Source organism: Atheta coriaria, unplaced genomic scaffold (assembly GCF_025399875.1).
Source record: "Atheta coriaria isolate IRGN ID8LTWV9N9 unplaced genomic scaffold, Caltech_Dcor_3.1 hic_scaffold_7_pilon, whole genome shotgun sequence".
Classification (NCBI taxonomy): Eukaryota; Metazoa; Arthropoda; class Insecta; order Coleoptera; family Staphylinidae; genus Dalotia; species Dalotia coriaria.
In genome coordinates, this window is record NW_027045449.1 from 558,868 (window position 1) to 583,295 (window position 24,428).

Consider the following 24,428-nt stretch of genomic DNA (forward strand, 5'->3'; position numbering starts at 1 on the left):
CGCAATTGAAAAAAAAAATGGAAAAAATGAAAAAGTTCAGAAATTAGCAGTTTCAGTTGCATTTTTGGAGCTTTTCCTCCGCGATATTTAATTATTTTATTTTTGTACTTAATAGAGAATTTACAAATCTTTAATAATCTGTAATTCACTGGTTGTTATCTCTTTTAGTTTACGAGATATTCACAATTGAAAAAAGTCAAATTTTGAAAAATTTCACAAATTAGCAATTTTAGTTCCCTTTTTCGACCTTTTACTCTAGGAAATTAAATAATTTTAAATTCTTGTCTAATAGAGAATTATTTAATCTTTCTTAATCTGCAATCCGCTGGTCGATATCTCTTTTAGTTTACGAGATATTCACAATTGAAGAAAATGGTCAAAAATTGAAAAATGTCACTTTTTAGCACTTTAGTCGCATTTTTCGACCTTTTACTCTTTGAAATAAAATAATTTTAAATTCTTATCTAATAGAAAATTATTCAATCTTTCTTAATCTGCAATCCGCTGATCGCTATCTCTTTTAGTTTAGAAGATATTCCCTATCGAAAATCGTCGGAAAATATGATTAAGCAAATATGAATCATATACATATGCTTGACATCGTAAAAGTTATCTGCACTAGTCATAATGTTGCAAAATGATATAATAATTGTAGTTGGCAGAGTGATTTGTTGATAGTATAATAGTCCAGAAGTTGTGCGACTGCTCTTCCGGTTTGTACGTACGAGTACTTTAGTAGATGATAATAAATGTGAGTGGATGCGATAGCACGCAGACGAGTCGCGCAAGTTTCGCGCGCGTTATAATTTCTTCATTAAGAACTTCATTAAGCCAACTTTCGGAGCCGGATGTTGGCGCTTTAATTAACCATGGACAGATTGTACTTTTGAAACTATTTTGCACTCAACACAATAAAACTTTTAAAGTTAATTTAAACTTTTTGCTATTTTTTTCCTTGTAAGTTCTTTAATTTAAATTTTACAAAGTAAAACAAAATTGATGTATGACATGTTCTGTACTCAATCATTCAGTGGTTTGGAAATTGCATGACATGTATAATTTTTTTCTTCTTAAGAGATATTCGTGATGTGGTTTCATGGATGATATGAAAAATGTGTGCGCCGAAAAGACAAAGTTGAAGGATTGGTATGACACCACCTGCCGCCCCCGGGGGTTTTCTCGGCCGAAATATATTATAATATTCACGTGCTGGCACTTATCACTTTCAAACCAGACGTATATATCAAAAATTTTACGGATTTTTCAAAGTTTTTAAGAAAATAATGAAAAATTATTGCTTTTTTAAATAAATTACTTAATAATTAATTAAAATTATTGAAAATAAATAAGATTTTATTAAATTATTTATTAATCTTTAAGCAAATAAGGCTAGGAACAATAGAAAAAGGTTTTTGATGAAATTTTCAATGAATTATTGCGCTTTCTTGTTCTTGAAAGTCATGTTAAATCGTTTAATCTTTTCACGTTCAATGTTTACTGAATTCCCGGCATGTGCCAACTTTATTTTTGCTTTTTGAAACTTACAAGCACTTCTGCTATTTTTCTCCGTGCCATAAAGTCATAATCTTAATTTATTGCCTTGCAGTATGACCTTATAACCTTAAAAACATTAAAACGTCAAATAATAGTGAATAAAGTTTAGTATTTGTATTAAATATTCCTCTTTTTTCTTTTAATTAAACCATAATTACTGTAATTAGACGCTAGTTTTATAAATACACAGCTGAAATATATTTTTTAAATAAATTTATCTAATTTTTCAATTTTTTTTTAAATTTACGGAAATTAAAGAATATTTAAAATTTTAAAACAAAAAATCGACCTAATATTCACATAGATTAATAAAATAATAAAAATAAATATGATTTTATCAGTATATCATGAATTATTCATCTTTATCTCTGCAAAATACTAAAAAAATAAATAAAAACATGAAAATCCATCGTATTCTCATAGAATTTCAATAGAAACACAAATCATAATATTACACATCTTGCTATTCCCAGATAAAAATACAAAAATAAATTTAATAAACAAAATACATCTCATTGTTTACTTTTTCACTCTATGATCATACCGAATTGATTTAAATAAAAAACACATACTAATACTCTTGTTGGAATACAAAGAAATAAAACAGTCTTCTAGTAAAAACAATGTACATGTATCTAAGGAGAATGCCAAGAAGAATTCGCGTTTTTATTGCTATCAGATGCGTGCCATTTGTTCACATTGTGTTTCTGGTCACATCCGCCTAAAAAATAAAACCGACAGCGCGATATCGTAGAAAAATAAAGAACGTGCCGACACAGCGCCGGAATTTCTTCTTTCCTTCATTCCGTCCCACATATGAGAATCAAACAAAAGCAAAAAAACACAAAGGATGAAGATTGATTCTGATCAGATAGAAGTGACAAAAACAGTTTTGCCGAAATTATATCGATGACTTAATCAGAGAATATGAAGATAATGGTTCCGAGTATTAATTAATTTCGATTCGAAGGTTAAACAACACTCACATCATAAATATCGGACTAATCGGTGCAGGTAGTAGTTAAATATTTGCTTTATTCTATGCACACACTACCTGTTTGCGTATTTATAGATAAGCATGTTAAACAAACGTCATTGGAGGTGAAATAGGAATTTTTTAAATTTTGATAGGGAAATTTGTTTGTATTATGCAACCAAATGTACATTAAATTAGTTTTAGGGTATAGTGGGTTGCCTATAGTAGAGTTAACATGATAATAATAAGAAAAAAATTTAGTGAAATTAAAAGTTTTATAGTTTTTTTTGGATTTAAAATTCTTTTGATTTAAAAATTTTACGTTAAAAAAACGAAATTTAATGTAAAACATAATTTTTTGAGGTTAGACAACATATAAACTTATTTTATGCAACTGTATATACATTAAATTAATTTCTGTTTATTCTGTTGCCTATATTTCAATATTTGTGTCATTATTTCGTCAAATTTTAATTAAAATTAAAAATTTTACCTTTTTTTCAATTTAAAATACTTTTATTTTAAAAATTTTAATTTAATCTCTCAAAAATTAAACTAAATTATCATTTTTCAAGCAAAACATCAAAATATTACATTTTATGCAACCATATATACATTAAATTAATTTACTGTATATTCTGTTGCCTATATCACCATGTTTCATGCTGGAATCCAGCACGTTTCTTGTTTGTTGGCATGCTCTTAGCAATAATCCCCTTTTAGTATCGCTAAACTCGGTTATAACTAGTTTGATAACGTCCAATGAATAATGCATTGAAATTACGTACCTACTCAATATCCAATGATCAAATTTCCGAAACAACTCGCTCTCTATAAATTTATTGCATCACAAAACACAAATTGATTTAATTTAGTGTAACCGCAACTAATTGAATAAGATAAGATAAGTTATATAATATAGACATTCAATATATGTGTGTGTGTGTAACTTTTTCTCTTTGGTTTTTGCGGTCGTATAGCGCTGAATTTTGATGAGATTCTTACTCGAGGGAATTCGCATTCGGTTATGATCCTTTGCGTGAGCCGTTAATATGCCCCGAAGCGGTGCGATTTTCCGAGGATTCAATGAATTCACACACCTTCATAAAACACGAACTGAACCTATCGCAAAACAAACATTGTTGCACATTTCAAACGGAATATTAAACTAGTTCTTATTAAATTTTCAAAATTAATTTTAAAATTCAACTGAAAATTATTATTTGATTGATCACCTTTGAGAATATTACATATTCAACTATAAATAATTAATTATTAAAACTTTTGACATGATTAAAATTAATTAATTAATTATACTCACTGGAAATAAAATTTATTCCAAAATTTTCACTTTTTTTATTTTTAACTTCAATTATTTGCATAAAATCATTAATTATTACTAGTTTGGACGTCGTAGTTTCATTGCCCACGTAAGTGAAATTCCGCACGATACGATTCCTGCAACGCGCGACGTGATACTGGCGAGGAAAGCTCGTTCTTCGCAAGCTTTGCGTCGTCGCTCCGATCGGGCCGCCTGGAAATCGTTTCCACCCGCCCAGAGTCTAACTCTAACTCTTTTTCTGTGTCATAATGATTTATTAATTATTAAATATTTATCTGGCGCAAATATTTTAATTTCGGGCTTGAAAATAATAATGCCCGGCGCCTCCACCATTTATTTATACGCGAGAATTTTCGCTGCGCGAAATACAACGCGAAAGTAAATTAAATGTGTCTAAACGTTGACAAAACAAAATTAGCAATTTAAATTCGTCGCAATCAGAGTCTTGCTTAATTAAAATCAAAGTTTAGAGTAACAATTTGATTAGCAAGGCTGATAATTGAATAAAATTAAGTTTTATTTTAAAATTCGGCAAAAAAACACAAAAAATTAATTTTAAAATTGTTTAAAATGAGTATGACACTTGTTTTTGTTGTTTAAAATTATTTAAAAGTATAAAAATTAATAAAAACGGTTTTTAAAGCAAGAAAATCGAAAAATTTAAAGAAAAAATGATTTTTTTCCCAGAAAATCAAATTTTTTGCTTAAAAAAATTAACCAATACCCAAAAATGCTCGCAAATTGCTAAATGAATAGAAGAATGCGTCAAGTGGTGATAAGGAGCGCACGTCTGGACATGGATGCTGAACAACGCGTCTGCGAGTCGGCGGACTAATATATCAAAAGCGATCGGTGATCGGCAAAAAGTCGCCGCTTGTTTCATTACGCGCGTTTTATACATGACTATGCACAAAATATTCATTCAATCATAAAAAGCATCGTTAAGTACCTTGCATATTGGGTTGCATACATAAAAAATCATAAAAACAAAAAACAAAAAAATTAAATTAAAGAAAACTTACATGATTTACATTATGATTCGTAATTTGTAATTTGTAATATCTAATGTTGTTGACATCAAATATAATTTCCGGGATGAAATTACCTCGTGGCGCCTTCAAGTGTCCGGTTTATTAATATTGGCGACGGTGCGCTTGTTGACGAATTGCAGGTAAATTACATAGGACACACATGATATGGATGACGCAATGTCCCAAGTCATATCCCGTCTCGTTTAATCAACTCCATCTGGATTTGATCAATGGTAATTCATCTCATAACCTATCCATACAAATAGAGTGACACACACACATACATATAGAATTTTTATTGGTTTTTTAATTAAACAACTAAAATTTTATTTAATTTGATTTTAATTTTCATAAAGTTAAAATATTTGTGCATTCATCAATCTAGATTAATTTTTAATTAAAAAACATTAATTTTCATATACTTTATGCAACCAAATGTTCATTAAATTAATTTCTGTATATTCTGTTGCCTATATTTCGATGTTTTTGACATTATTTTGTCAAATTTTAATTAATAATTAAAATTTTGCAGTTTTTTCAATAACAAATTTTTTTATTTTAGAAATTTCAAATTAAATTCACAAAATTTAAAGTAAAAAATCAGTTTTTTACGTTAAAGACTAAAATATTAAGTTTTATGCAACCAAATATACATTAAATTAATTTAAGGTATATACTGTTGCCTATACTGCAGTGTTATAACTTAAAATCAAGCTTTCACCGGTAGAGGGCGTTACTTTACTCAAAAAACTTTTCTTTTCACTTCACAACTCCAAAAATAGAACTAATTTCAAAGTGTGACCAACTTTCGTCAAATAAACTCTCCGCACGATCAATTCCCCCTTCGTACACTTTCCCTTCGTATACACACACATACATTTCGATTGACCTAGTCCTAGATTCCTATTTTCCTAGATTCCTAGATTCACGCATACTTGCTGAATATTCCAGCAAATACCTTCGCGAATGCGAAAATATTTACACGTGCGATTATTAATGATGCGAGGACACGTGTTGCACCTGCGATAAAAGGTGTATTCAATTAATTAGTAATGCGCTCGACCTATTTTTCATCGGTGATAAATCAATCCAACGACAATGAAACAATACAAAAGAAAAAAATAATACAAGAAAAAGAAAAGAATCTCTCTTGAGAATTGTAAATTTTTATTAATTAATTGCTTTTTTTCTTTTTTTTTTCTTTGTATTTTTGTAATTTATTAAATTGTTTCTCGCTGCGGAATGTTTCCTAGTCAGTGAATACGTTTATATTTGATATTAACTGCGTATATGAATAATATCTAGCATTACAAAAATGCCAGCGGGAAATATGTTGAATTCGGTGGATGGAAATTAACGTTAAATGAAAGTCGTCGTTATGCAAATGGCATTCGAGATTGCGCGCATTTTTCATATTTTCAGCCGGAATTTATTACAGCTTACAGCTTAGTTTATGTTCAATTACAAAGTTTCGAGCAATATATGCAACCAACGTTACATGTGTAAGTGTATCCCTACTAATATTATAAATGCGAATGTCCTGATGTTTGTTACACTTTCACGCATAAACTACTTAACCGATCATCATGAAAATTTGTACACATATTCTTAGTGGTCCCCGAATGGTTATAGGCTACTTTTTATTTAATAAAAAAAATTATTTTTTAAATAAAATAAAGAAATTGTTTAGCCAATAATACCTCTGCATCTGGCTATTTGACTACTTTAACGCCATCTAGCATTCCAGCAATGAAGCTCAAACCTAAGTACTATAGTACCATCACACTGTATTATCACACTGTATTACCGACAGCTACGTCAACATCAAATCCAATTGACTACACTATGGAGACTGTACACTATACTTCCATAGACTATACTTTCAGCCATTTTAAACTTCCCGCCATTCTACTTCATTGTTACTTCTTCTGTGACTACAGACGCGTACGGAAGCAACTTCATTGATTTCTAATATTTATTTGATGGATTCAACGCGAGCGAAGCCGTGGGATAAAGCTAGTAGTTGTATATAGTTGGAGGATTTATAACGTATACTAATAAAAACTAATTTCGAAAAATGTTGTGCGTGGAAAATGTCTAAATGTTTATGCGATTTACTCGCCATGAGGCAAATATTTGATGCGAATATCGAGCTGATATAAATATGTGAATTTTACAGTGTTTACCAGCTGAGTTTTCGGTGCGGGCGCAAATTGTAAACAATTCATATGCATACGTTGAGGAAATTGCCAGGGAATCTTGACAACCAGTTTTACATATCGAATTTTTATATATATAGAAAAATATTAAATAAAAATTGAGTTTCCATGAAAATACATAAAAAATTTCAACACTTTTATAATTACATTTAATAAAAGCTTTTGCAAGTGCAGAAGATAAAATTTTAATTAAAACTTAAAAGAATGAATAAAATTACAGGAATCTGTAATTTTTGCATTTGACTTTTGTGTTAACACAACAATGGAACACTGCGTTGAAGAATGTAATTTGAGGGTCGATACCTTTCGCCTCCAGTTGCAAACACACGCTGATTCTGTAAATACAAAGTATTCGATTTGATTCGATTCGATTCCGACGCACGCAGCCAATCAGACTAGTTGAGTGGTTTGCGATAGGGATTTACGGCTTGTGTATTCAGGGATCAGACAAAAATTTTACATTTTTGTTTTCAAAGTACTCGAATACTGTATTTTATTCACACCTGAAAGGTAATATTTTTTACGTATGAAATTCAACTGTTGGGTTGTGGTCTACTCGTAGTTTGTGTAGTTTAAGTTGAGGGCGTAATTTGCGGTTGTTTTCGATGATTCGTGACCAACTTTCGTCTTTGACTTGACGGTGAATATAATTTGCTTCAGGAGTTTATTATAATTGGTCTAAGAAACTTTTAAACATGAATGGAATAATATGTATTTCGTAGTATTTCTGATATTATTTTAGGAAATATTAAATAAAAAAGGAAAAAAAGAGAAAAAAAGTTGAAAATGTTGACATTTTTGTTAATAACTTAAAAACTAATCATGATAAATTAATTATTTTTTCATGAGTTTATTAAGAATTAAATTCTTTATCAAGTTGTAAAACAGTTTATTGATATCTTTATTTTCTTAAAAGTTATAACCAATTAAACTATTACTTAGTAAATTTTTATATATTTTTTGGAAAAGAAAAAATATAAGTTTGATTGTTTATAACTTTTGATACGAAAATGATAAAAACGCCGTTTAAAAATAATTTGATGTAGAATTTAATTGTTTATTCACTTGTGAAAAGATAATTTATTTATCTTTAATTGTTTCTGAGTTATTTATTAAAAACTAAACAATTTCATGTCAATACATTTATATTTTATATATTTTTTCAAAAATATAAGTTTAATTGTTTATAACTTTTGATATAAAAACAATAAAAACACCATTTAAAAATAATTTGATGAAGAATTTAACTGTTTATTCACTGGTGAAAGAAATTCTAATTTATCTTTAATAGTTTTAAATAAAACGTAAAATTCGTATTTTTAAATATTTTCCAATGCAATTTCTTAATTTGTAGTCTATACGTACACAAATTGAAATTCCACGCAATCTCGTTCAAATAACTAAATCACTCCCTATCGATTCCGCACTTATTGCAAACGCCAAATCATTTGATGCAAACAAAGTGCATTTGATTGAAAGTTGCAAATTACAAAGTGGAAGCAAAACAAACGAATGGAAACACTCTTTGTAAACACACTTTATGCATTGTGCAAACTCATTGGAAATTGAAACTGCGCGCAAAACCCCAAAACTGAAACTGTAATTAACGAGTTTTATAAATTTGTCATGCAACTCAATATTACTTCAATATTCGGGTGACTGTTAATAACTTGTGATTACGCTTAAACTAATCAATATCTATTAATATCGTCAATATATGTTAGCTCTTGACGGGCGCATCACTAATTAGCAGTCGTTACTATTAATAATTATCGCAAGTTGTGAGCGGGAACTTATTACAGACTGGTAAAGTTTAGTTCTAATAATTTGTAAATTGGTAGACAGTCGATAGACATTTCGATTAACTAAGTATCATAGGTGAATTGATGAATAATCAAGTGTGTTGATGTGAAATTGTTTAGTTTTTATTGAATAACTCAAAAACTATTTAAGATAAAATAGATTTTCTTTTACTAGTTCATAAACAATTAAATTTTACATCAAATTATTTTTATTTGGTGTGTTTATTGTTTTCGTGTAAAAAGTTATAAGCAATTAAACTTATATATTTAAAAATAATATAATATTCAAATAGGTTGACATGAAATTATTTCGTTTTTAAGGAATAACTCAAAAATTATTAAAGATAAAATAGATATTCTTTCACCAGTGAATAAACAATAAAATTTTACATCAAATAATTTTTATTTGGCGTGTTTATTGTTTTCGTATAAAAAGTTATAAGCAATTAAACTTATATATTTAAAAATAATATAATAGTCAAATAGGTTGACATGAAATTATTTAGTTTTTATTGGTTTACTCAAAAACTTGTAAAGATAAAAGAGAATTTCTTTCTCCAGTAAATAAACAATAAAATTCTACATAAACGTATTTTTATTTGATGTTTTTATTATTATTATATCAAAAGTTATAAACAAGTAAAATGATGATGTAAAAAATTTTAAAGTATAATTTAAATTGTTTATAACTTTTTATATAATAAAGATATAAATACATTCTTTTTACTAACTGATAAAGATTTTAATGCTTAACAAATCCCTAAAAAAATAATTAATTTATCTTAATTAGTTTTTAAGTTATTAATAAAAATCTCCACGTTTTCATTTTTTTATCTCTTTCCTTGACCCTTGACAGTTAAAACAATAACCATCCTTTTCACGTTTGCGGTTATGCTCTTTTGATAGTCATAATAAATTCCACACCATCCGGATGTAGGTATAAGTAAGTTTTCTACCCGTGCAACCATGAAATAAAAGTAGGAAATGAGCACGGTAAAAAACAGGAAAAAATTGAGCTGAAATCACGGATACGCCGCATCGCAACGTGCGCATTTTTCAACCCTACGCATAACAAACATTCCGTACATAAAATATGAAGGAAAAAGGTTCCAGGACGCCATTAGGCTAATCCCGGAAAGATGAGATCATTAAGTCACAATGAGTAATATCCCGCTGCGCATTATTTTCGTCTTTGAAATTTTTTTTTGCGAATTTTAATATTAAATTGAGAATAAATTTAGAAACGTGACGCTTGATTATGTTTCAAACCGTGGGACGTGCGGACATTTATATGCTATTAACCAATTAATTAATGTGTGCTATTCCGACAGCGGTGGCACAGTGGAGCGCTTTTAATTATTGCATATATTACGATTACGCGCGCGCATAAAATGTACCGCGCGCTGTGTTTTGAATAATTTACTGTTTACGCCCGGCCGGGTTGACAGAGATTAATTTGCAGTTTGGGAACTGACAGGACTGGCCTGCATAAATCCGCGATGAGTTTTAGTTGGGCGATATTCACATGGTTTAAACTAAAGGGCACTCAAAACAATCAAACACCTGTATCGTTTCGTTCAGTGTTGAACGTTTGCAACTATTTTCATTTATTAATGAATTTATTGGAGTGTAAAGCACGTTTATGTTGATGAAGGGTGTTTTGGGTTGTGGAAGTGAAAGTGTATGTTATGCAACACTACATTCGATGTCAAGTATGTGTGGTTGCGTATTTTTAGGAAAAGAAAAAATATAAGTTTAATTGTTTATAACTTTTGATACGAAAACGATAGAAACACCGTTTAAAAATAATTTGATGTAGAATTTAATTGTTTATTCATTAGTAAAAGAATAATTAATTTATCTTTATTTATTTTGGAGTTTTTCGATAAAAACTAAACAATTTCACGTCAATACATTTGTATTTTAAATATTTTTTGAATATAGAAGTTTAATTGTTTATAACTTTTGATACAAAAACGACAAAAACACAGTTTAAAAACAATTTGATGTAGAATTTGATTGTTTATTCAAATGTGCAAGAATTTCCAATCTACCTTTTATTGTTTTTGAGTTATTCAATAAAAACTAAACAATTTCATATCAACCCATTTTTTAATATTATATTTTTTTAATTCTATAAGTTTAATTGCTTATAACTTTTAATATATAATTGATAAGAACACCGTTCAAAAACAATTTGAAGTAGAATTTAATTGTTTATTCTCTTGTAAAAGAAAAACTATTTTATCTTTAATAGTTATTGAGTTATTCAAGAAAAACTAAACAAATTCATCTCAACAGTATTTTTCAACAAAATGAGCATTAAATCGACTTAAAATCATATAAATTTTCACTTGAACACATTTTTATCTATTACATCAACGTCACAGTGAAGCTCTACAACTTTTCATCATTAAATTCCCCTTTTTTACTAAATTTTCTTCTATTTGTGCGCTTGTCAATAAACTGGCGTGAATAGACTTGTAAAATAAATGATCGAAGCCCAACTAGCTTACTTAATAACTTTCTAAAGATTTAATTAGAAATTCCACGAAACCTGCAACCCTGCAAACTATTTCATCCCCTCTATAATATCATTTGCTCTAATGAATTACCTGCATATTAAGCGCATGAAAATGAAAATTTGCAATAAAATTATTTGCGAAACGCAAACATAAAAAACTTCTACAATCCGTCGAATGCGGACAGGATGCCAGCGGCTATAGCACGAACATTAATTAATTTTATTCTTTATTATCTCAACACGCAAACAAGAAGAAGCTTAACCTCGGCAGACATAGGAAGCGATCATGCCCTCGTGATTGGGAAGCTGAGACTAATATCCCTCCAAAAGAAACAAGCAAAAACATGCGAAGAGCGCACAAAAATAAAAACAGAAGGACTAGCTGACCAAACAACCAGAGAACTATATGCTAACAGACTGAAGGAGAAAGTTACAAACAACAACATACAAGAAGGAGATAACGTTGATACGGCATGGGAAAGGCTGAAAAGCAACATACAACAGGCTGCCGAAGAAGCGCTAGGCAGGAAGATCATCAAGAAACCGAATCCTTTTGCTAAGAGAACTCCATGGTTCACCGAGGAAATCAAAATGAAATGCAAGGAAAAAAAGCAGGCACACATTCAACACCTCACGCAAAGAACGCAAGAATCATACGAAAGTTACAAACAAATCCGCAGAGAAACGCACGAGTTAGTACGGAAGACGAAATCCGAACACTGGAGGATCTTCTCAAAACAACTAGAACATGACTTCTATGGAACCCAAAAGACAGTATGGAAGACCATAAGAAACCAGAGAAAAGAGCTCACAGAACTGGTACAAGCAAAGGGAATAGACAAAGAGACCTGGATAAACTACATCAAACATCTATACCGGGACACAAACCAGGAGAAACCTAATATCTCAGTCAACATACAACCTGATGAACCAACCATAGTAAGCATATCTGAGGTGGAAACAGAACTCGCTAAACTCAGAAACAGAAAAGCCAGTGGCCCGGACGGAATACCCAATGACCTCCTGAAATACGGCGAAGAAGTGCTCGCGGCCGAAATTACGAAACTTATCAACATCATCCTGAAGCATCAGAGAGTACCAACTGAATGGAAATTGAGCACACTAATAATGATGTTTAAGAAAGGAGATAAGCAAGAACCATCCAACTATCGAGGAATAGCTCTGCTAAACACCACCCTGAAACTAACAACTCGATTACTAGCGAACAAGATATTAGCACACACCACACTATCAGACGAACAACAGGGCTTCAGGAAAGGAAGGTCCTGTAACGACGCAATATTCATAATAAGACAGGTGAAGGAAAAAGCCGTGGAGTGGAACAAACCGGCTTTTCTTTCCTTCGTGGACCTAAGGAAAGCGTTTGACAGAGTGCAGCTCCAAGACATAACCAGCATACTCCGAAAAGAAACATCGCATCTGATATCATCAATACTATAAGGGACATCTACAACAACAACGAACTGCAACTAGCAATAGCCGAACAACGCACAGACCCCATAAAAGTAGGAACAGGGGTAAGACAAGGCGATTCCCTAAGCCCCCTGCTATTCAACTTCATCATGGAAGAGATAATTGCAAGAGTCCGACGCTGTAAAGGATACCAGATGGGGGGGAAAGAGCTGAAAGTTGTGTGCTACGCGGACGATGCCGTGCTAATTTCCGATAGCGAAGACAACCTACAACGCATGATTCACCAGTTTAACATTGCCAGCAAAGCCCTCAACATGGAGATAGCAACAGAAAAAACCAAATGCATGGTCATCGCACCACATCCAATAAGATGCAAACTTGAAGTCGATGGACAAATCGTACAACAAGTGAGCGAGTTCCGATATCTTGGTATAAACATATCCAGCAGTGGAGGAGTGGAAAAAAGTAGCAGAGCAAGTTGAAAAGGGCCTGAGAATAGCAGGATGCCTAAGGAACACGATTTGGGACAACAAACATCTAAGAACAGAGACGAAAGTTTCCATCTACAAGGCAGTAGTCAGGCCCATATTTACATACTCGGCAGAAACGCGTGCAGAGACGACAACCACACAGAGATTGCTCACCACCGCGGAAATGAGGACACTAAGAAACATAGATGGCAAAACACTGCTCGACCGGATAAAGAACGAAGACATCAGAAGAGCGTGCAACAACATAGAAGACATAACACAATGGTGCAAAAGACGCAAAATCGAGTGGAACGAACACATAGAACGGATGGACGAAACCAGAATAGTCCGAATAGCCAGGGACAAATCGCCAAGGGAAAGCGATCCCTGGGAAGACCCCGAAAGAGATGGAGCGACCACCTAAACCCTGTCTGAAGTAGGAACAGGCAATATGCCTACAAAAGAAGAAGAAGAAGAAGAAGAAGAACACGCAAACAAGATCGACGGAAAACATTTGCATTATCGGTTTAATTAAAAATTTCCATACTTGTATTTGCGCAATCGAAAATATTGGCGCGTCATTTTTATGCGGAAGTCGAAAAGTTTGTCAATATTCGGCGAATTTTAAATTAGTAATTGGGGAAAACGAGTTTTAAAAGTGTTTGAATTTTTTAATGAGTAAGAAAAAGGTTTTACGCCGTTGTCAGAAACACGTTTTGTGCGGCGGAGTTATAAAGGGCCAAGATTTGCATTTTCCTGAATCTTGAAAATATAATTTAACTCGTTCTCCTTTTCTGTGCGTGAATGTAAATTATGCGGAATTCCTCAATGGATATTTCGTATTCAGGTTTTAATTAAATTATTTAATAATGTAGAAATTAATGAATTGTCCTAAATTTCAAGGAGAAAAATGTATTTTTCTGTTATAGTAATTTTCTACGCATAAAAATAAAAACTTTTGTTTGTTTACTGAAGGTATGTCTCTTAATTGACTTAAAATTTTTTTTTTGTTTAAAACTTGGCACGGGTAGTACATTCAACATATTGTTTATAAAAAGTCGTAGGTTCTATAATACCTTAGGCGTTTTCTCTTAAAGTCCCAAATGGGACTTGTTCTGTTCACGAACTTTTTGATAAAAAAAAAACTTTTTCGTCTACACTTGAAGATTGCAAGCTTTGCGGCGTAATGTAATTGAGATTGATCTGTACTCGTCCAATCCATAAATGATCAGTGATCCATCAGTGAAAGTCTAAGACCAAATTATTAAATTTTTAAATTGCAATCAAATTATTATTAAAATCATTAAATAATTAAATTATTTATGTTTACACATAGAAAACAATACTTTTTCAACGGTATATAGACACAAAAAGTGGTAATTTAAGCACAGGTGGCCAAAGCCGTGACTAAAGTACTTTATCTCGTTGTGCAAGTAGCGTTTAGCGCATGTGATAATTTATATACCACTAGCTGTTGCCCGCGACTTCGTTCCGGCAGTGTTTAATAAAAATGTAATTCGTTTTTACTCTCTTGTTCTAGACATACTCGTAGTAAGAGTCAATTCTATCAATAAGATTAGCAATTTTAATTTAAAGAAATTATTTATATAAAGTTTTGTCAATAATGCACTTCAGCGCGCCATCTCGAATTCAACTATTTAACTATAACTATGATTGAATCTCAATGTCAAATTTTATTCTATAGAAAAGAGCTGTTTTGAGGATTTTCTCGGCAATTATTCGAATTTTTCTCACCTTTTAAACCTTCCCTAGACCTCCACGAATAATTCAAGACCAAGATAAGATAAATCCGTTCAGCCGTTCTCGAGTTTTAGCGAGACTAACGAACAGCAATTCATGTATATATATATATATATATATATATATATATATATAGATTATTAAACTGCTGAGTAGATAAAAACTGCGGATTTTTACTAGTGACTGAAACTTTAAACTCAAATATTAATTTAAACATTCACCGACAGATGGCGCTTTTTAAAAGGAAAGAGGATCTAGAATCGTCCTTATGTATCTACACTGCGTGAAATTTAATAATTTATTCTTGAGTGACTTTATTACATAAAGTAAAGAAGAATAAAGCAAAAAATATATCAGGAAAACATAGAATCACGTAAAACAATAAATCAGAATATGATATAACCGGTAAAATTGTGCGAAGGAGTGTAATGGAGTGTGAATGGAGAAAAATGGTCTCTTGAGCAAAAATAACTATAAGAAAAATCATCCCAACGTGACAAATTGTCCTATCACTGTATAAAATTGTATAAAATCATTTTTATCAACAATCTATATCAACAAAAATTTATCTTCAAGATTTTCGCCCGAAAAAAATTAAAATTACAATTTAAAAGTAATCAAAAACATCAAATGTTTATTCTTATTTTATTTTTTTTGCTAACTAATTAAATCGTTAGCATAAACATCCCTCTTCCTTTGAAGTTGTGAACTACAAACTAATTGCAATATGAAAATAAAATAAAAAACACACTCAATACCAAAGCACAAACTTGGGTTTGGTTAATTAGTTAGTTACATTAATCAAACAGTTCTACCCTTATAACCTTTAGTGTTTTTATCATCATTATACTAGTGGTTGGGTTAGTAGATTTAATTTAAAACACTTATTGAAGGTGCAACTTGTTTTTCACGTGCTTTAGTGCTCTTGTGATGTAAAGTGCTTTGTGTACGAGTAATACGGTGAATTGGGTAGATGCGATCAGGAAATGCGTTATTGTGTCAGAATGACGTCAGTGTGGAGGCGGTCGTGGATGATAATGGATGCATTATTGGTAGTAGTCTTGTACTAGGCGCTTCCAATTGCATTTCACTTAGTGTATTGTCATGGATAATGCATCATCATCCAAGGATGAGTTGCATGTCATCTCAGGATTCGCGAAAGTGAATTAGGGGAAGTTTAGAATGGAAAAATAATTATTATTAAGGTAAAATGTGAAAAAAATGTTTGGGGGATGAAAATATATTAGAAAAATTTATTATTTAATAAATAATTGAATTAAATAAATAATTTGAGGGTTAAATGTTTGTTATTCATTTTTATTCTTGTTAAAAGTTGAAAAAAGAGAAATTTTTCTTTAAAATTCTTTGAAAAATTAATTTTTATGGTTTTATCATTGAAAATTTTTAATTTTTTATGTCAAATATTGTTAAATAATTAAAATTATATTACTAAAATGAAAATTTTAAGAAAATTTTATAAAAAACGTTTTTTTGTGAAATATTTAAAAAAATTAATTTTTTCATATTTTTTAGATGAAATTAATACAAAATCTTAAATAATTAATGTAAATTTTGATTTATTTGTTATATTTAGCAAATATTCCCTTTCAATTGACTGATATTAGGGTTCAAAGTACTTTCTTCATCCCCAACAAATGTTTTTCATCCTGTATTCCACATATCTTCTGCGTATATTTTAATATTTAATTACGGCTATAGCAATATTAACTAACGCTGATCAAACGATGCGCCGAGTTTTCTATTTGATATTGGTATGACGCACACACGCCGCTGAAAAACACTGTGGGAACACATTGGAAAGCAACATTTGCTTAGGCACGTTTTAAACATCAATAACATCCGAATGAACGGAATAAACCGAATGGAAATGTGTTTTATTGGCAAACACGTAATTCTCGGAAAAATCAAGATGCCTCTAGAGTAATTAATAATTACTAATTAACTTGTGATATATTAGGTAAATATAGATGATCTATAGTTAATATTCCAATTTAATCTTAACTAGTATTATAAATACGAGTTTAATATTTGTTTGTATGTTTGTGACGCAATAACACAAAAACTATTCAACGAATTTTGATAAATTTTGGTATGGAGATAATTTGGACCTAGGAGAATAATATAGGCTACTTTTATCATTTTGAAAAAAGTCAAAAATTAAAGAAAATACAATTTAATTCAATTTGCGCTTGCTGCTACATGAATCAAGGCATGGTGGGTTGCCTACTACCTCCAAACATCTCACATACCCTACCAAAACCGTATTTATTATAAAATTCCACACTCGCGCCGTCTGTGAATGAATTATGTAACTACTAGCTTTAAGCGGCGGCTTCGCTCGCGAATATCTAAAATAATGAAGTTGCTTCCGTACGCGTCTGTAGTCACAGAAGAAGTACCAATGAAGTAGAATGGCGGGAAGTTTAAAATGGCTGAAAGTATAGTCTATGGAAGTATAGTGTACAGTCTCCATAGTGTAGTCAATTGGATTTGATGTTGACGTAGCTGTCGGTAATACAGTGTGATAATACAGTGTGATGGTACTATAGTACTTAGGTTTGAGCTTCATTGCTGGAATACTAGATGGCGTTAAAGTAGTCAAATAGCCAGATGCAGAGGTATTATTGGCTAAATTATTTCTTTATTTTATTTAAAAAATAATTTTTTTTATTAAATAAAAAGTAGCCTATAACCATTCGGGGACCACTAAGAATATGTGTACAAATTTTCATGATGATCGGTGAAGTAGTTTATGCGTGAAAGCATGATAAACAGCAGGACATTCGCATTTATAATATTAGTAGGGATATTCCAATTTAATCCTAACTAGTATTACAAATACGAATTTAATGTTTATTTGTATGTTTGTGACGCAATCACGTAAAAACTACTCAACTAATTTTGATAAATTTTGGTATAGAGATAGTTTAGTCATAGGAGAATAACATAGGCTACTTATTTAATTTTCAAAAAACTTGTGAAAGAAAATATAAATTAATTCAATACGCGCTTGCTGCTACAAAACGTAAAACATTGTTGGTTGCCTACTACCCCAAACGTCTCACACCCCCCACCCTACTAAACCCGTATTTAATATAAAATTCCACACTCGCGCCGTCTGTGAATGAATTATGTAACTATTTACCCTACGCAATACGCAGCAATACCAATTATTCAAACCGCGTTAATAAACGCCGATGAAAATTTATCGCGCACGCTTTACGAACGTTTTTAATCGTCTTTCATTCATTAATCACACTGACGTTGATTGTAAATAAGTACAAAATACGCAGCTGCCCTTTTATCAATGGCGTACGCCTATATCAACACTAAAAATAAAATTTAAAAAAAAAACGAAAAATAACATCAACTGATGCTTGTTTTGCTTTTATCTACGAGTATGAATATCACTCTGTAATTTAGCTACAAAGTGCACGCAGATTGCGAACATACCTGCCTGTTATTAATAAGCGTGACAATCTTCTCGTTATACGTCACATCCCATGCGCTGCGAAGTTTCCGCACGAAATTTCATTCCGGAAATTGTGTTTGCTGTCAACACACGCCTACAAACCGGCAAAATTGTTGCGCTGAATTCCGCGCAATCGAGAGATTCAAGGTTAAGATATCTACACGATGTTTGTATTTATCCGTACAGATTGAAAACAAAAATTGTTCATTATGTGTGTTATTTTGGGTAACGCACAGTGTAAATACGAATTTCATTCATGTTATCTGTTTATTTGTTCATTGTGTAATGTACATTCCGTAATTCCTGACACAAAGCACGAATTACGCGTAATAATGCACAAGATGCATCTTATTGTCTGTGTAATTTCTGCGAATGGCGTGTCAAGAACACGAATGGATTGAATATCAAACGGAAACACTAAGCGTATGAATTTAATTTGTTTAAAATTAAATAAAATAAGTAAACAGGCAAATGACACTTTGATTTAATTTCATAATCAAATGTTTTGATGTAAAATTGTTTAGTTTTTATTGAATAACTAAAAAATGGTTAAAGATAAAATAGTTTTTCTTTTACCAGTAAATAAACAATTAAATTCTACATCAAGTTGTTTTTATTTGGTGTGTTTATTGCGTTTGTATCAAAAGTTATAAGCAATTAAACTTATACATTTAAAAAATTTATAACACTCAAGTGTGTTGACGTGTAATTGTTTAGTTATTATTGAATAACTCAAAAACCGTTAAAGATAAAATAGTTTTCCTTTGACCAGTTAATAAACAATAAAATTCTACATCAAGTTGTTTTTATTTGGTGTGTTTACTGTTTTTGTACCAAAAGTTATAAGCAATTAAACTTATTCATTTAAAAATATATATAACACTCAAGTGTGTTGTCATGGAATTGATTAGTTATTATTGAATAACTCAAAAACTATTAAAGATAGAATAGTTTTTCTTTTACTAGTAAATAAACAATTAAATTCTACATCAAATTCTTTTTATTTGGTATGTTTATTATTTTTATATCAAAAGTTATAAACAATTAAATTTAATTTTATAAAAAATTATTAAGTATAATTTAAATTATCAATAACTTTTTATAAAATAAAGATATAAACTCTTATAAACTCTTTTTTCTATTAGATAAAGAATTTAATTCCTAATAACTTCCTGAAGAAATAATTAATTTATCATGATTAGTTTTTGAGTTTTTAACAAAAAACGTGTGACTTTTATTATCTACACTCTTGTTTATCTGTTTCACTTCACCCGACGAGTCAAACTTCAAAGTAAAGAGTTGATTTGTTTTGTCTTATCGATAATTCAAACATGAAATGAAAAATTCCCCGTAGAATACGCGTAGTCTAGCCTTAAAATTGCAGACGTCTTGGGAGTTTACGCAAACAGATAAAGACTGTCAGCACGCACACGCCATTTTTCCACACCGACGCAAAATGAAAACCTCACGAAAGTTTCCCGGGGAGTTTACTTGCAGTCCCAAGTCTCGATTTTTTTTCACTTTAAAGGAATAACTCAATGAATCAATCAATTATGCATGTACTCGTAAGCTCTATGCAGTTAGTAGTTCTAAAATAAATAAATAAATAAATAAATAAATATATTGAGTAAAACGTTAAAGTTTATTTATATAACTCACAATTTTTATTCTATTCTTGTAATTCACGTGATTCCCCGAAGTAATATATACTTTATAAGTGTCATAAAACAATCATAACCTCAATATGTGTCTGACTGGTTGCATAGGTTGCATAAAAACTTTCCCAAAACTTGTGACATCGCAAATTGTCACAGACAGCTTATTGTACACCCAATAAAAGCGCTATTTACGGTTTTCTAAATAAAACTACTTGAATATTGTAAATATTAACACAAGTATACTAACTTTGAATGCTTCTGACAGCATTTGTTGGCTTATCCGACCAGACGCAAATATCTTACATTTTTTCGCAACTTTTTCGCTTTTTTAAACTTCAACAGGAAACTTTGATTAAATCCAAGTGGAAAAAAAGTTTTGTAATCAAATAAGGTTCAAACTTTATATATTATACATTTGCATAATATTAAATTCATGTAGGTATTAGCGAAAAACAAAAATTTTTGCGGCAGTGTTTAGGAAATGTGCTTATAGCGCACGCATTTAAAACTTTTTGACATTACTTTATGTTTACATTTACGTCTGCGTGTGGACTGACAGTAATCTGCTTACTTTACTGCTGAGTTTTACGTGTCGCGTGCATTACCGGTACATTACCTAAGGAGTACGAGTACATAAACAGAATGTCCGACTGTGTTTGTCAATCAATGTCAAGGTGGACATGATAATGCACATTATAACACTTAGGAAATGTTATATTAAAACAACTTAACTATATTTACAGTTGTAGTGAAGTTTCTTTAAGTTGAAGAAGAAAAAATAACAATTTTGAGATTTTGTGAAGATAGGCAACTTTTTAATCTTTTGTTACGAGGGAAATGCCGAATTAGGTTAGGTATGTCTTGATAGGCAACACAAAACACATAAATTTCATTGAGGAACAAAAAATAACAAATTTTGAGATTTTGTGAGGATAGGCAACTTTTTAATCTTTTCTAAACTGGTTATAAACTCAATTACTGTAGTAAAAATGCCGGTAAATATTTCCTGAAGTCTAAATATGAATTCCGCGTCGCTCAGTTGTATTCACTTGTGTTATGTTTAAATGATTTTCTAGTAACGCAACGTGCGCCCCAACAAATTAGCTGAAAAATCGTGCTTAAGTTATAGAAATTTACATTGCAATTTGTGTGTATGTTGGGTTGCATAACCACAACAATATTTCAAATCTAACCATCGATGTCATGTCTTTATAAAATATTCTACCTCATAATTGCTTGAAATATAAATATTTTTCGTCGTTACCAAAAGTAAATTAATAAAAACCAATCAAATTGTATAAATTTATATGAAAACGTAAAAAACTCATAAGCTTCACTCTTCAGACGCCTAAAAATCATCAATCATACACTCATATTTGCAATTTTCTTACATCTTACATCATTTTGTGTGTAAATGTATATATACTGATGATTCTCATAATTAGTAATTAGATTACTTATAACATTGGTATACATTTTCAGGTCGTCGCTCTGTGTTGTGTGTTGTGTGTTGCTTCCAGACTGCGTAATCTTCTTTTGATGTCGCTGAATGTGGTACCATCTGTGGGTGAGTATCAGATTTTCAATTACACTGCGGCTGTGCGGGTAATATAACGAAATTAGTCGACTCTAACTACGACAAAATCGATTTTACTCGTAATTATCACCTCAACAACACGAGGAAATTATTTTTTCATTAAAATTTAATAAATTAACAAAAAAATAAATCGATAGAAATATTATTGACATAACAAAAATATTCTTTTCTATATTATACTAGCTGTTGCCCGCGACTTCGTTCCGGCAGTGTTTAATAAAAATGTAATTCGTTTTTACTCTCTTGTTCTAGACATACTCGTAGTAAGAGACAATTCTATCAATAAGATTAGCAATTTTAATTTAAAGAAATTATGCATATAAAGTTTTGTCAATAATGCACTTCAGCGCGCCATCTCGAATTCAACTATTTAACTATAACTATGATTGAATCTCAATGTCAAATTTTATTCTATAGAAAAGAGCTGTTTTGATGATTTTCCCGGCTATTATTCGAATTTTTCTCACCTTTTAAACCTTCCCTAGACCTCCACGAATTATTCAAGACCAAGATAAGATAAATCCGTTCAGCCGTTCTCGAGTTTTAGCGAGACTAACAAACAGAAATTCATTTTTATATATATAGATTTATTTTACGGGTTATTTCCACATGTTAATGTTATTGCGTTGCTTTTCCTCGAAAAAAATATCAGAAAATGTCCCCCTACGCAACGCTAACCAAATTCAATGAAAGTGTTGCTTGTATTTGTATTTATGAATGAGTTTACCTACAACTGCAAACACACTCAAGTCCGTAAAGTGTACTCATTCACTTTGAACCACGTCAAATAAATATTTCTTCATTTTATTCATTTTATCATCCAATTTCATAAATTGGATTACACACAAATAATACTTATTTAAATTCTAAATATAGCCATTTTTTCATCACATAACTAAATAAACCTTCATGTACTGTAATTCCGAATATTTCTTTCCTCCAGACATTAAATTAACATTAATCATGTCTGGAGACGTAATTAATCATTATGATATATTTATTCTTTTGATGAAAAAAAGAAACAGATGAAAACTATGCGGGTGGATATAATTTGCGTATTTGTATTTATGTCGCATCGTATTTGAAACGTTTATGTTGATTAAAGTTTTCTATGCGTTGCGCTTTGACAATTTCCCAGCTTGTATGAGTGCAGCGAGTGCATATTGAAGTGTTTACTCCTTGGAATTGTGCTGAATGCAATTGAATCCGCGTTGCTCTCTTAACTTGCTCGAGCTATGCGCAAACTAAAGTGTTTACCTCTACATATCAAGAACTTTCAGGCGCAAATTAGCAATCAGCATGCAACTGCGTAGAAATTTAATTAAACTTGCATCAGGTGATTATATCAGGTAATTTGTAGAGGTGATAGATGAAGTATTGTAATAGTTTTTAGAAAAAATGAGTTAAAATGGTTGAAAATTTGTTTTTTGGTGAAATTTTTGATTTTTTGATGGAAAAAATTCGATTTTGGTTAGTTTTACGCCTTAAAGTTAGTCTTTCTTTGTTACATTAATGATTAATTAACAAAACGGAAGATTAAATACAATATTGCATGATATTATCCCTAATAATATTATAAATGCGAAAGTCCTGATGTTTGTTACACTTTCACGCAAAAACTACATGAAAATTTGTACACATATTCTTAGTGGTCTCCGAATGGTTATAGGCTACTTTTTATTTAATTATAAAAATTATTTTTTAAATAAAATAAAGAAAATGTTTAGCCACTAATACCTCTGCATCTGGCTATTTGACTACTTTAACGCCATCTAGCATTCCAGCAATGAAGCTCAAACCTAAGTACTATAGTACCATCACACTGTATTATCACACTGTATTACCGACAGCTACGTCAACATCAAATCCAATTGACTACACTATGGAGACTGTACACTATACTTCCATAGACTATACTTTCAGCCATTTTAAACTTCCCGCCATTCTACTTCATTTTTACTTCTTTTGTGACTACAGACGCGTACGGAAGCAACTTCATTATTTTAGATATTCGCGAGCGAAGCCAAGGGTTAAAGCTAGTTGATAATAATTCTTAATTTAAAGAAAATACAAGAGAATTGTTTATGGTAGGCAACTTTTCTTACACCTAATTGATTTCTAGTGGTGTATGTAACTTTAGACTAAAATATTTTGTATTATTTTGTGTTTTATGCTTATATCTCAACGGATTTTCAAATTTTTAATTTTTTTTAATCAAAATTCTCAAAATCTTCCTAAAAACTCAAATTTTTCCAATTTCACTTTCATTTATCATGCCTACTATTTAATTCATTTAATTCAACTTGCTATATATACTCGTACATGCAATTCAATATATGCTTACTTCTCGTCATCTGTCACTTTTCATGGCCTACACAAGTGACGCCAAAGAAAAATAAATTGAAAAATTCCACCCTACTCACGCGTCTCGAGTGTCACCTCGAAAACTTCGTGCGCTCGGCGAAGATACGAGTGGCCCACAGAAGGAAACTCATCGCAAACGTAGTAGCTATATTCGGCAAGCATTTCCATCTCGACGTTTTTGTTAATAAAAAAGGTTTATAGCC

At 30.9% G+C, this 24,428-nt stretch overlaps 1 protein-coding gene across 3 annotated transcripts in view; it reads right to left on the reverse strand.

Annotated features, from left to right (window-relative positions):
• Positions 1-24,428, reverse strand: part of TrissinR (Trissin receptor) — a 55,621-nt gene that overhangs the window by 26,065 nt on the left and 5,128 nt on the right. The window contains exon 1 of one of the 3 annotated variants that reach the window (XM_065308877.1): positions 3,852-3,991. The exons of 1 other annotated variant lie outside the window; for it this stretch is intronic. The gene's annotated coding sequence lies outside the window, so the exon portion shown is untranslated. Of the gene's footprint in view, positions 1-3,535; positions 3,552-3,851; positions 3,992-24,428 lie in introns of those variants that run through there. One more of the 3 variants, XM_065308879.1, reaches the window with a different exon arrangement.